Source organism: Spinacia oleracea, chromosome 3, assembly GCF_020520425.1.
Source record: "Spinacia oleracea cultivar Varoflay chromosome 3, BTI_SOV_V1, whole genome shotgun sequence".
Classification (NCBI taxonomy): domain Eukaryota; kingdom Viridiplantae; phylum Streptophyta; class Magnoliopsida; order Caryophyllales; family Amaranthaceae; genus Spinacia; species Spinacia oleracea.
In genome coordinates, this window is record NC_079489.1 from 23321274 (window position 1) to 23336819 (window position 15546).

At 38.2% G+C, this 15546-nt stretch overlaps 1 long non-coding RNA gene across 1 annotated transcript; it reads right to left on the reverse strand.

Annotated features, from left to right (window-relative positions):
* Positions 1–10217: 10217 nt before the first annotated feature.
* On the reverse strand, positions 10218–14313 carry LOC130470719 (uncharacterized). The gene is made up of 4 exons (XR_008931442.1): positions 12589–14313; positions 12238–12496; positions 11513–11577; positions 10218–10494 (listed from the first exon to the last, which is right to left on the reverse strand). It is a non-coding gene; the product is annotated as an uncharacterized lncRNA (long non-coding RNA).
* Positions 14314–15546: the final 1233 nt, after the last annotated feature.

Genomic DNA, 15546 nt, shown 5'->3' on the forward strand with positions numbered 1-15546 from the left:
TATCAACCAAGAATAGTTTCTAGACTATTAGCAAAAGGTTTTTGCTTACCTAAGATGTTTTAGAATTGAGTCGACAAACTGTGCTTAATTCTTCAATGATTTTAGGATCTTGGAATCATTTTATTCACACCTGCCGGAACACATAAATTGAATAAAATGCGTAATGAACATTGAATTATGCATGTATGCTAGAATTTAAGTTTATTAAGAGAAACTTTGAATGGTTATTTATTTGTTTATTCTTTTCAATTGTAGTTTTTACTATGGCAAACAACAATCAAAACATCATCATGGGTTCTGAGCTTATGGTCAAGCTGAACCTAGCAAATTTTCTTGAATGGGAAGCTAAGCTAGTTGAAATAGTCAGACTCAATGGACTTGAGTATGTACTATTACATCCCATGCCAAGCTACTATGCCAGAGACATGACCCCTGAGAGATTTTTCGCCTGGGATGCGGATCTCAAAAAGGTTATGAGTCTCATGCTGAACAATATCCCTGGTGATTGGGCTAGAAGGTTTGTAGCCTATGAACCTTTTACGCTCATCAAGAATCTGAGGGATATCTGTCGTGGAAGCACGGAGGACAGGGACCTGAACGCCCATGAGTTGATTGAATCAATGTTTGGTCTAAAGGTTAGTTCTCCCAACAGGTGCTAAATCAAAGCAGGACAAGTCCACATCAAGCTGTCTTTATTGTGATGGAATAGGCCATTACAAAAGAGAATGTCCAAAGCTAAAGGAAGATCAGAAGACCGGAACAGTCGTTCCATCTTCAGGTATTTTCGTTATAGACTGTATACTTGCTAATTCAACTTCTTGGGTATTAGATACAGGTTGTGGCTCACACTTATGTTCCAATCCACAGGGACTAAGAAGAAGTAGAAAGTTAAGCAAGGGTGAAGTCGATCTACGAGTGGGAAATGGAGCACGGATTGCTGCATTAGCTGTAGGAACTTATTATTTGTCGTTGCCCTCCGGGCTAGTTTTGGAACTGGAAGAATGTTTCCATGTTCCAAGTCTTACTAAAAACATCATTTCAATTTCTTGCTTAGATGTTAAGGGATTTTCCTTTTTAATAAAAGACAATAGTTGTTCGTTTTATTTTAAAGAGATGTTTTATGGATCTGCTAGATTAGTCAATGGACTTTATTTATTAGATCACGACAAACAAGTTTATAACATAAATACCAAAAAGGCGAAAAAGGATGATTCAGATCTCACTTATCTGTGGCATTGTCGATTAGGCCATATAAACTTGAAACGCTTAGAAAGACTTCAAAAGGAAGGAATTCTAGAACCATTTGACTTAGAGGATTATGGTAAATGCGAATCATGTTTACTTGGCAAAATGACAAAGCAACCTTTCTCTAAAGTTGGAGAAAGAGCAAATGAACTATTGGGTTTAATCCATACAGATGTATGTGGACCAATGAGTACAAATGCTAGAGGTGGTTTCAGCTACTTTATCACTTTCACTGATGACTTCAGTAGATATGGTTATGTCTACCTAATGAAGCATAAGTCTGAATCATTTGACAAATTCAAGAAATTTCAGAGTGAAGTAGAGAATCAATTAGGCAAGAAGATTAAGGCACTGCGGTCTGATAGAGGCGGTGAATATCTGAGCTATGAATTTGATGACCATCTTAAAGAATGTGGAATTCTATCAGAATTGACTCCTCCTGGAACACCACAATGGAACGGTGTGTCGGAACGGAGGAAACGAACCTTGCTAGACATGGTCAGGTCAATGATGGGTCAGGCCGAACTTCCATTAGAATTTTGGGGACATGCACTAAATACAGCTGCACTCACTATAAATAGAGCTCCGTCTAAAGCTGTCGAAAAGACTCCATATGAGTTATGGTTTGGAAAGCCTCCAAATGTGTCTTTTCTTAAGATTTGGGGATGTGAAGTATACGTCAAGCGATTAATTTCAGACAAACTTCATCCGAAATCTGACAAATGTATCCTTGTGGGCTATCCAAAGGAAACAAAGGGGTATTACTTCTACAATACATCTGAGAACAAGGTGTTTGTTGCTCGAGATGGTGTCTTTTTGGAGAAAGATCACATTTCCAAAATGACAAGTGGGAGAAAGTAGACCTCGAAGAAATTCGAGTCGAACAACAAACTCTAGAGAATGCTCAAGATGACATTCAGGATGAAACTCAGAGATCTTTAGAAGTATCTGGTGAGAATCATGGTCAATCTAGAAATGTTACCCCGCGTAGATCGCAAAGATATAGATCTCAACCGGAAAGGTGAAGGAAATAATGCCCTTGGTCCAAGTATGCATTCTATGTTAAGTCTAATAAATGCGGTTCAGTATTAATTAACAAGTTAATAATTCAGTGAGATCAAGTGAGCTGAATGCCTAGCTAGAGGCCGCTTCAGTTCAAGTGGAATTAATGATATTAATCCACAGCTTACTCTTGACTGAACCCGTAGGGTCACACAAATAGTACGTAAACGGATCAAGTATTTAATGGCATTAAATACTCTATCTATGAATATTCGGAACCGACAGATCTTGGTTTCAGTGGGAGCTAAGATCGTCACAGGCAAGAAATGAATACTCCGGAAACGATGATATTGCCGGAAACGGAAATATGGATCGTATCGGAAATATAAATATTATCCAAGTCGTAGATGTTGCCGGAAACGGAAACATGGTACGTATCGGAAAATATTATCGGAAATGGAAATATTGCCAGAATCGGAAATATTGCCGGAAACGGAAATATTGTCAGAATCGGAAATATTACCGGAATCGGAAAATTTAATCGGAAGCGCATCGTACGAATAAGCATCGGACGAGGCCTGCCGGACGAGGCCCAGCACGAAGCCAGGCCATCGCCCAGCAAGCCAAGCGCGCCGCACAAACAGCAAGGCCAGGCCCAGCAGGCTGCGCGCTGCGCGCAGCGCGCACAGCACGCGCAGCGCACAGCGCGCACAGCGCGCGCAGCGCGCAGCGCGCGCGGGCGCTGAGTGGGCTGCTGCTCGCGCGCACGCATGAGGCCCATCGTGGCTGTCGTGCGTGTGTGTGCAAGTGTTTGTGTTCGTGCACGTTTCCTAAAACATGCAGAGTTCGGTTAATGATTAAATTCCTAATTCTATTTGATAAATTAATTAAATTAGAGTTCTTGTAGGATTCTAGGTTTGATTAATTTGTATCTGAATAGGATTTCGATTCCCTTTCCATACCGCTATAAATATGAGGCTAGGGCTCACAATTTATAACACAAGTTTCAAAGTATTCAAAGTGAGTTTTGAGAGAAAATTCAGTCACATATTTGCCTATAAAGTGCCGAAAATAATAGTACCTTAAGGGCGATTCTAGTTGGTCAATCTTAAGGCGGATCCGGACGTGCTGTGGACTATCTACGGAGGGACGACACTTGGAGTCCTAAAGACTTGTTCTTGTTCGGTTCGGGCGCAGCTAGGGAAGGCACGCAACAAAGAGTATGCATCTAATCTATGCTAAATGATTATGTGTAAATAATATGTTTTCCTGGGTTTATGGTTTTTCCGCATGATTTATGAATTGTCATATGTATCATAACCTAACAAAAGGTACTTAGGTATTTTGACGAACGAAAGCTATGACGTTCTATTACTTGAAAGTGATGAACCTGCGACTTACAAACAAGCTATGACGAGCCCTAGCTCCAAGCAATGGCAAGAAGCCATGCAATCTGAATTAGACTCCATGTCTGAAAACCAAGTATGGGATTTGGTCGATTTGCCAGATGGCTACCAAGCCATTGGAAGCAAATGGGTTTTCAAACTGAAAAGGACAAGGATGGGAAACTTGAAGTTTTCAAAGCTAGATTGGTTGCAAAAGGTTACAGGCAAGTCCACGGTGTGGATTACGATGAAACCTTTTCACCAGTTGCAATGCTAAAGTCTATTCGGATAATGTTAGCAATCGCTGCATATTACGATTACGAAATATGGCAGATGGATGTCAAAACTGCTTTCTTAAACGGCGTTTTAACAGAAACTGTGTTTATGACACAACCTGAAGGTTTTGAGGATCCAAGGAATGCTAAAAAGGTATGCAAGCTAAAGAAATCAATCTACGGATTGAAGCAGGCATCAAGGAGCTGGAATATACGTTTTGATGAAGCAGTCAGTGACTTTGGTTTCATCAAGAACGCAGACGAATCTTGTGTATACAAGAAGGTCAGTGGGAGCAAAATTTCTTTCCTAGTATTATATGTCGACGACATATTACTTATCGGAAATGACATTCCTATGTTGAACTCTGTCAAGATTTGGCTTGGAAAATGTTTTTCGATGAAGGATCTAGGAGAAGCACAGTAAATATTGGGCATCAAGATTTACAGAGATAGATCTAAAAAGATGATTGGACTTAGTCAAAGCACTTATATCAATAAGGTGCTTGATAGGTTCAAGATGGCAGACTCCAAGCGAGGCTACCTACCCATGTCTCATGGAATAACTCTAAGCAAGACTCGGTGCCCAAAAACACTTGATGAGCGTAGACGAATGAATGGAATTCCATATGCATCATTGATTGGTTCAATAATGTATGCTATGATATGTACACGCCCGAATGTTGCGTACGCACTCAGTGTTACGAGCAGATACTAGTCAGACCCAGGAGAGGCGCATTGGACTGCTGCCAAGAATATTCTGAAGTACCTGAAAAGGCACAAAGATGACTTCCTGGTCTATGGTGGAGATGATGAATTAATTGTTAAAGGCTATACGGACGCAAGTTTCCAAACCGACAAAGATGATTTCAGATCACAGTCTGTGTTTGTCTTCTGCCTCAACGGAGGTGCAGTAAGCTGGAAAAGTGCTAAGCAAAGCACCATTGCGGATTCTACAACAGAAGCGGAGTACATTGCTGCACATGAAGCAGCAAAGGAAGCTATATGGCTAAAGAAGTTCATAGGCGAACTTGGTGTAGTCCCCTCCATTAAAGGACCAATAGCCCTGTATTGTGATAATAACGAAGCTATTGCACAGGCAAAGGAGCCTAGACACCACCAGAGAGTCAAGCATGTACTTCGTAGATTTCACGTTCTACGAGAGTTCGTTGAAAGAAAAGAAGTCGAGATAAGCAAGATTGGAACTGATGACAACATATCAGATCCATTGACTAAACCTCTGCCGCAGGCGAAGCACAACTCGCACACTGCAGCTATGGGAATCAAGCATATTGGAGAATGGCTTTGATGTCCTTATTTAATGTTTTAAAGTTTTAGAGTTTAAATCTTTGTAAAACATTATTGGTTAATCATTCACAATAAATGAATAGAATTCATTTTTCCATTTAATTTGTGGTTTATTAAATGATGAGTCCCTTCAATTTGACGATATATTCAAGATAAACTGTCAGGACCAGTCCTGTGACTAAGAAATCTCTATCAAGTGAACTTGAATGTCAAAGGTTGAAAATGGTCCCTAGTCGGAGTTTTCTATAAAATTGGACGAATAGAAAACGTTAGACGACTAGAATGCAAGATGACTAGTAGTTCTGTTTCTTGAACTATGTGGACATGGCAATGTCATAATCATTTGCATAGATACTTACTTTGGGAAGACTAGTATCGGACAAGACCTATGAAACTTTACTGTAAGAGATGAAAATCTGTCATAAGTAAATTTCATTAAAATTATTAGACACTAAATCATCAATACCTGAGTGATTTGAGATTACTTGTTTGAGAACTGGTTGCTTTGACGTTGACCAACCGTCGCATCGTAAAAGGAGGCTATAAAGGCAACGCTCAGGTAATCACCTATCAAACGAAGTCTAATCTCAAGATCGCAAGATTGGGATTGTCCTCCCATAAATCGGGATGAGATGCTTAAAAGTTGTACAAGGCCACTCGGAGAGCTAGAAACTGTGAAATGCATGGCCGTGCTCGGATGAATCATAGGCTATGATTATCTGTTTATTTGATCAGTTGAACTCTGAAACCGAGAAACACCTCTGGACATAATAAGGATGACAACTCTTACCTTATGTTCAAGAGCAAGCATCGAGCGACAAAGGAATTAGGAAATGCACACTTGTCCCTAAGGACAAGTGGGAGACTGAAAGAAATAATGCCCTTGGTCCAAGTATGCATTCTATGTTAATTCTAATAAATGCGGTTCAGTATTAATTAACAAATTAATAATTCAGTGAGATCAAGTGAGCTGAATGCCTAGCTAGAGGCCGCTTCAGTTCAAGTGGAATTAATGATATTAATCCACAGCTTACTCTTGACTGAACCTGTAGGGTCACACAAATAGTACGTAAACGGATCAAGTATTTAATGGCATTAAATACTCTATCTATGGATATTCGGAATCGACGGATCTTGGTTTCGGTGGGAGCTGAGATAGTCACAAGCAAGAAATGAATACTCCGGAAACGATGATATTGCCGGAAACGGAAATATGGATCGTATCGGAAATATAAATATTATCCAAGTCGTAGATGTTGCCGGAAACGGAAACATGGTACATATCGGAAAATATTATCGGAAATGGAAATATTGCCGGAATCGGAAATATTGCCGGAAACGGAAATATTGTCAGAATCGGAAATATTATCGGAATCGGAAAATAATTCCGGAAACGGAAATATTAAATATTTGTTCGAAACGGAAATTAATTCCGGAATCGGAAATATTAAATATTGTTCGTATCGGAAATGAATTCCGGAATCGGGAATTTAATCGGAAGCGTATCGTACGAATTAGCATCGGACGAGGCCCGCTAGCCGAAGGCCCAGCACGAAGCCAGGCCATCGCCCAGCGAGCCGCACACACCAACGCACGCCTCGACCAGGCCTAGTGCAAGGCCAGGCCCAGCCAAGGGCGAGCGCGCGCAGCACAGCAGCATGAGCTGTGCGCCTGTCGAGGGCCGCAAGGCCTGCGCGGGTGCACGGCTTGTGCGTTGCGTGTGCGGGAAATCCTAATCCTATTAGGATTTGTGCAAAGATTAAAATCCTAATCCTATTAGATTTGCTTTGTTATTTAGAGTCCTAATAAAGTTCTAACTAGCAAATCCACATCCTAGTAGGATTACAATTCCTTTTCTATACTCCTATAAATAGGTGCCTAGGGTCACAATTTATGGGTACGATTGAAGTATTCAAAGGGTAAGTTTTGAAATAAAATCAGCCATACACTTGCCTACACTAGCCGAAATTCCTAAGCACCTTAAGGGCGATTCTAGTTGGTCTAACTTGAGGCGGATCCGGACGTACTGTGGACTATCTACGGAGGGACGACATTTGGAGTCCTAAAGACTTGTTCTTGTTCGGTTCGGGCGCAGCTAGGAAGGCACGCTACAACATGTATGCATTTATTCTATGCTAAATGATTATGTGTAAATAATATGCTTTCCTGGCTTTATGGTTTTTCCGCATGATTTATGAATTGTCATATGTATCATAACCTAACACTAAGTGCTATTTACAGATGCTTTATTCTGGTGTTTTCTTTTTTCTAATTGATTTAATAATTTTGTACACTTTCATGACATAATGTTGAGATGACACTGATAGAGGATACTATATATAGGTGGAGTGTAGTAGCAGTATTTACATGGGGATAATACTAAGCTTTGTAGTATTCTTTATTTCCACTAAGATGATAACAGATTATTCAAGCAAGTCACATAACGGTTTACTTGTTGTTAAGCAATTGGCCCGAACAAGAGGAGGGCTTTAATGAACTGGAATCCCTTTGTACATTGTATTTTTTAACGGACTATCTTTTAGTCCTTTTCTATTTCTATGCATCCGTGACTGCTGTATAGGCATCAAAATAATGATTGAAAACCTTGTAGTTATAGGCTTATAGCCATACTTGCTGTATTTGCAGTCAAGATGTCTAGTGACCATGGTCAAAGTAAAACGACCATATTCCATTCCTAAGTCAAATATTCAAGTTAGTCTAATTAATGATAAGTGCCAGTTATTTGATTAAAATTATATTCTGTTATACTTGCGTAGAATACTCTCCCCCCTCCCCCTCTTAAAATGATGCTTGGTATGAATTCTTTGCTTTTGAAATAAATTTTTTTGGTTGCAGATTGGATTTTGGGGGTTTGGTGTACTGATTTTGGGGGTTTAGTTTGAACACACTGAGGGACTAAAATAGATTTAGGGTGCGATATATGTCTCGATTTGGGGGGTTTTAGGGTTTGTTCTATTCGTTTTTAGGGTTCAATTCGTTTGTTCAATTCGTTTTTAGGGTTTGTTCAATTCGTTTGTTCAATTCGTTTTTAGGGTTTGTTCAATTCGTTTGTTCAATTCGTTTTTAGGGTTTGTTCATAGATAAAGATGGGGTGGTGTTGGAATTAGAGAAAGTGGTGGTGGTGGTCGTGGTGGGGTGGAGCAGGGGAGGTGGGTCTTGGAGAAGGTATGCATATCTGCGACAGTAATAGTTTTTCCCTTGTATTGGCTGGACTTTGAGTGCAGCTTCATTAACTTGAGTACCCTTCGTGTATTTTTCAGGCTAGTAAGCTTTTTATGAACTACATCTTTATACTATGGGGAACAAGTTATATGCCACTGAGATGGCAAAAGTTCTTGATCCAAAGGGAAGTTTGTTTTCTGGGCGAGTTCTCTTATGTAATCTTTTGTGAAACAGGTGATAGAGAGAATACACCAAAACTTTTTTGCTCACAAGTCACTGGATGATGTGGATGTGAGAAATGTCTTGGCTGCTGAGCAGCGGAAGATTCTGGGTGGCTGCTGCATAGTGTTTAGCAGGGTTTTTCCTGTTGGGGAAGCAAACCCCCATTTACACCCTCTTTGGCAGACGGCAGAACAGTTTGGTGATGTGTGCACCAACCAGTTAGATGAACAAGTTACGCATGTAGTTGCCAATTCTTTAGGAACTGATAAGGTATTGTTTTTGATTTTTTAATTGACTACGAGTCTTTGATTGTTAGACTGCTAGTAGTCAGGAATCTGTTTTCATAGTTGATTCATTCAGAAGACTTACCTGTTATATTATTATTATTATTATTATTATTATTATTATTATTATTATTATTATTATTATTATTATTATTATTATTATTATTATTATTATTATTATTTCAATTAGTAGGCCCTGAGATAGTGTTAAATCTGGAACAGGTTAATTGGGCTATGTCAACTGGAAAATTTGTTGTGCATCCTGGCTGGTGAGAATTTCTGCCTCTTGTGATTACTATTACTATTACTATTAATTGGGCTATGTCAACTGGAAAATCTAGTGTATGTACCTCAATGTTCTTCTGTTAACTATACTCGTAAAAGACAATCTAGCCCTTCAGTAAAACCATGAAGTACGCAAGATAGTAAGATATTTTAACAGTCTTATACACTAATATTGATTAGTTTGCAGATTTAAGAAACTACTTAACCAATGTCATGAATGCTGCCCTGTTGCTAATATTGCGCGGACAAATACAGTACAAATAGGAGCCTGCAGTTAAGAAGTTCCTATTAGTAAGGATGAGGTCAAATTTTTAACTACTCTTAACTGCAGGGGTGCTTTTCGTTTGGGGTTACATTGAGGGTGTGCTTTTTGTAGTTAAGATTGGTTCGGTTCATGTGAGTGTGCGACATTCGGATGAAGATTCATTCTTTTCTGTTTGGGTCAGTTTAGTTAGCTTATATTTTGGTTAATAGTCATGATCATTTCCAGGTTTGGACTTTTTCGATTTGGTTAAAAATAGAGTCATGTAATTCCGGATTGAGTCAGGTAATTTAGCTTGGGTAATTTGTGAGGCATTATGTAACTTGATATGTTTGTTTGTTGGGTGCAATCTATATTGGACTGTGTTGTATGAACTGCATTTTAGGCAGTAAAAGGCGTGTCTTGAATTCTTGATTGATGCAATCTTCATATTCTTGCTTGTCGTTTGAGTTGGAGCATGAACATAGAAATCAGAAGTGACTATGATCTTCTAGGAAGGAGCATGAACATAGAAACCAGTCAAGTTATAGTCCTTGGTAAGATTTTAGGATCACATTTTTGTATTTCTAGAGGTGGCCTTTCCTTATCTGATATGAAACTCCCTATACCCTCTGTACAGGTGAGAGGTTAATTATCTCTGCTTCTACAATTCCACTTTTAGTTAGCCTTTCTTTTGGTCATTATAAGCTTCACTCCTATCATCTGTAACACCCCGACAATTCTCTCTTTTCTAAAACAACATTTTAATATAAAACGTAGAGAATTATCAAGGCATTATCGCCCGTGTGAAAACGTTACGGCTTATTCAGAATTTTGCAGCGGAAAACATAAAACTAACTTTTAGGTTCATAAATAATCTATTACATATTAGGTCCAAACCAATTAACTGAATTAAGGAAATACGAATAGTACGACAAATTTCAAATCCAAGTTAACAAATTAAATCACTTAATTAAACAAATAGAACTACAAGCTCTCTAATCCCGATCCCAATGATGCATCATCTTCAAACCTGTAGATGGGCAACGCTTATTGATCCTTAGAGACTGCTCACCAAAGATGGGTCATCACAGGATCAATAAGGCATAGCCATGATCAACACACACAAACAAAGCACGTAATCAGCAAAGCTGAGTACTACATACTAAAACAACAACAATCCTAGCATGATACTATCAAACCAACAACCCTAACATGATACTAATAAATATAAGTAAGGACAGACAAAACATAATAATTTGACGACTATACTTGACTAGACTAAGCTAGGCTTGATAACCATAATATTATTTTAGTTGAAATAGACAATGGACCGAGTTGACCATCCAGAAGTCTTCACTAAGGAAGACGAGGTACGGGCGCGACTCCGTAACCTCAGTGACCTGCGATATCGAGGAACGTTTAAATAAAAATAGGACACGGTGATCAATCCGGTTCCAGAAAAGGCCATGGGCTACCACCATGAACCCCAACTCCTGTTTGTCCGTCACTTCAGACGTGCACAGTCTAAAGCTATTGCTATTCAGTTTCACTTTACATGATTTATAAATTGAGATTCCGTTATGACTCAACCATTACATAAGACAGACAATTCACATTTGTTCACAACTGTTTTTATCTTGGAATTAAGTAAGTGATCATAAAAGCATCAATCAAGACTCATTCCAACTTAACCAACCTTTCCTTTAACCATGAGCAACCCTGTATATGGGCATAAAGTTTCAACCTACTAAACAAGGTCCTCCGCCCTTATAAAGTAGTGAAAAGATAGAAAGGGAACAACAACCAATCGATCCAACCCAATCATATAGAATAATCTAGTGTTCCCAACCAACATGTTTGTATCAAACATCCATACTAACATGTTACAGTTTTTATAGTGCAAAATAAGTTCAATAAGTTTGTCCAACAGTATTAAACATGCACATTCAATATAACCCAGTTCGTCCATAATATCAACATCACCAAGTTCAACAATAATATCAACATAACCAAGTTCAACAACAAGATTCAACATGGTTTCAACAATTAGCACACATTCCAAGCACACAGGTATGTACGTACCTTGTGTAAACAAACTAATAGGCCACTTTAACACTTTCAAAAGTCGCCTAACGAGAATTCTCCACCTAAAAACAACCAATATAGATTCATATCAACTCACATTGAATTTTCAGCAACATTAGGGTGCTTCAAACCCTTCCTAAACATAATTAGAACATTCCCCAATGACAACACTTAGCTACTAAACCTCCTAGCATAGTGATTCCTACACTAATGATCACCAATTATCATAAACTCCAATAAAGCATCCCTTTCTAAAATTCCAGCAATATAAAATAGTTTAAAACTTCACCAAACCATAATTAATATGCTTAAAATCATAAAAACAATAACTTTAATAATTCATAAACATCATACTATGATTTTCTAACTATTAAAGCATTAAAATTCATTCTTTAAATAATTCAAATCCTCATTTGACGAAATTATATAATCTGAAAATTAATAACTTCATTATATAGTACATATAATTTGAAATCTATATTTAAACCATAAAAACTATAAATTTACTTCAAGAAAACATAATTTAAATTGACAAAATATAATTAAAATCCTAACTTAAACATGATTAATAAATCTGAAATAAACTAAATTATAATATCAACATATAATCTGAATTCTAAATACATCATCAAAACTTAATAAGTTAAATCATGAAAATTAACATTAATTAATTTATTAAAAGACAAATAATAATTTAAATAAATTGAAGGGGGAGAAATAACCAAAATTAAGGAGGAGAGAAAGGCTGCTGGCCGGCGGCAATGGCGGTGCGGCAGCAGGTGTGGGTGGTCGACGATCGGTCGACAAGGCTGGTGGCGCAGGTGGCTTGCTGGGTGGTGGTTGCGTGCGCCTACGGTGGTAACCCGCGAAAGAAGAAAGGGAGAAGAAGTTGGCGAGGCAAGGCGCGACGGTGAGACAGGACGGCGAACTGGCAACGCGGCTGGGCTTGCGTGGTGGCGAGCACTGGTGGCAGCGGCGGTTCTAACCGGCCGGAGTTGAAAAGAAGAAACAAATAGACATTAGGGGATAAGAAGAAAGAACGAGAGAGAGTAAGAGAGGGAGAAGGAGAGTACCGGACGGAGGGATCGGCGGTGCGACAACGCGGCGGCGGTCCGGCGAGTGTACGGTGGCTGCGGCTGGGGCAGAGAGTACCAAGGTTTGAGGGTTTTCTGGTTTACGTGAAAGAATAGGAGGGAAGGAGGGTTTGACTTCTCTTGTTTTTGCTTTTACGTGAATTGAAGGAGAGTAGAGGTATGGGTAATTTTGTTTGGGTTTCTTTATTGGGCTTTGCAAACTTGGGCTAGGATTGGAATTGATGTTGTTTGAATCCAAAAATAGTTAGGATTGTTTATCCAAATTCAATCGGACGCGTTTTCATAATTCGAATTCTTTTCAACGTAAAATTCTAAAATTACTTTTAATTTTCTAATTCGTTGAAATATTTAAAACGTAAATAAAATAAATAAAATAAATATACGTTAATTATATATTTATTACTAAAATTCATAAATTCTATTTAAATATAAATAATATATGTTAAAATATATTTAATAAAATTTATAAATTTACGGGGGATTACAATCTACCCCTCTTAAAAGAAGTTTCGTCCCGAAACTTGACACGAAAGTTCCCACATTTTCCCAAAAGATTTTAACTTTCTTACTGGAGAGGTACTTGTGCCCCTCATGTACATTTTGCCAACTTAAAAGTTGCTTGTGTTACTCATGAACACGTTTTTCTTATGCGGAGAATCTATTTACTTTGAACCAACATGTATAATTTGCTAAAATAAGCATAAAAATGCATGAAAACACCATAAAATTAGGTAAAAAGCGCGAATTTATATCGCATTCTACCCCTCTTAAAGAAAACGAGTTACGCCCTCGTAACTCATCTCACGGAGTAACTTTGGGTATTTCTTTCTCAATGAATTATGTCCTCAATACAATATTTTCACTCAAATCATTCTAGCAATGGACTTCTACACTTTTCCCTCACAATGCCTCAACATGTGACATCGTAATGCTCGCATGGTAACTATTGGTGCAAGGAATTCAATCACTCTAGTTGGTCTTCCCAATTACCCTTAAAGTCAATTAACACAAAATCTCAACATATATTTCATAGTAATCTCAGTCTGTCTATCGGTTGCAGGGTGGAAAGAAATACTCATTTCAATGTTGTCCCCAAGCTTCAACTGGACCTTATTGCCAAAATTTCAGACTTTTGTGCTCGGTAAGGATCTTACATGTTGCCCTATAAAGGTAATGTCTCCGAATATTCGCATATAACACAATAACAGCTAGCTTTAGTTCATGAGTAGGTTAATTAGCCTCGTAAGGTTTCAACTGACGTGACAACGAGTGCGGGGGTCAAATGCTCTTTTACAATCTGGAAAGTTTTCACAAATTTCTCCCTTCACTCAAGCATTGATTCCTTTTTCATCAGATTGGTCATTGGTCTTGCTATCTTCGAAAATTTCTCGGAAACCTCCTATAATAGTCAAATAGGCCTAGGAAACTTCAAACATTAGACACGTTCTTTGGAGTAGGTCACTCACTCACAGCTTGAACCTTAGCAGGATCTACAGACACTCCTTCTGCTCCACTTTCCTTTTCTACTGAACCTCATTACGCCTTTCCTGGATGTATAACTCTTGAGCTTAACTCTTAGCACTTTCACCAATTCATACATTCCTCTTTTCAAGACAACAATTGATTTCAAACGATCCTGGACCACTCAAATCTTCTCTTAAATTTATTCCCTTACGTAACGTAGTTTTCAATCAATTTAATCTTTCACTTTTCCGTCGGTGTCACTTATACACACATAACTTCAAGATTTGTATACTTCATTTAATAAAACTAGATTCTTTCTAAGCGTCTCCAAATAATCATCAAGATTTCGTTATGCTCTTTTTGCATTCTTTGAATAAATCAGGATACCATCAGTGATATAATAACGAACTTAATTCAGAATTCGTGGGAAATCTCATTCATCAATTTCATATTTATGGCAGGTGCATTAGTTAACCCAAAAGACATTACTTTAAACCCATAATGACAATAACGAGTCCTAATGAGGTCTAGGCCCCTATCATCTATCCTCAATTGGTGGTACTTCAACACAAATCAGACTTTGAGAACACACTCGCCCAATTCAATTGATCAAATATGTCATCTATCCTAGGCAAAGGATACTCGTTCTTGATGGTGTTTAGCTCCCTAAAATCGATGCATGATTCCATACTCTTATCTTTCTCCTTAACAAACAACTCTTGCAATTGTGTCTTAATTCGCTCATTTAAGGAGGTGTCATGCTATAAGGTGCCTTGGATATAGGTGTCGTTTCAGGATCTAAGTCTATAGTGAACTCAAAAGCTCTAATAGGTAACATACTTGTAATTTCACTCGAAAACACATCAATGAATCCACTCACAATGGCAACATCCTCGATTGTCACTAACTTCTTTAATCACCTCTGACACACTACAGAAAATAGTTCGTACTCCCTATTCATCAATTTCCTCACTTGCATTACGGAAATAAGTAAAGGTTCTTGGACTTTTCAAAACATCCAAATGAGGTCAATTTCCTAATAAGGTTCCTTAAACTTACTTTCTGAACTTCACAATCTACCTTAGCTTTGTACACACTTAGCTAGTCCATCCCCGAAATTACATCTAGGTCCCTCAGACTAAACTTTATCAAATCAGAAGGAAAAACACAATCTTTTGTCTTCAAAGACAAGTTCTTAAACAACTTGGTACACTTTATAGTTACACCAGTAGGTAGACTAACAGGTAAATCAATCGCCTCAAAATCTACTAACTTCAACTTTTAACAATAGAGGACGAAATAAAAGAGCAAGTTGCCCCTGAATCGAACAATGTTTTAACTGGCACGGAGTTAATAGAAAAGTACCATAAACTACATCTGCAAAACGTTCAGCTTCACTTCTACTCATAACGAATAGTTTATCCGGAGCCTTATTATGGTTGTTATTCTCATTAGCAGACTTATGGAAGTTCT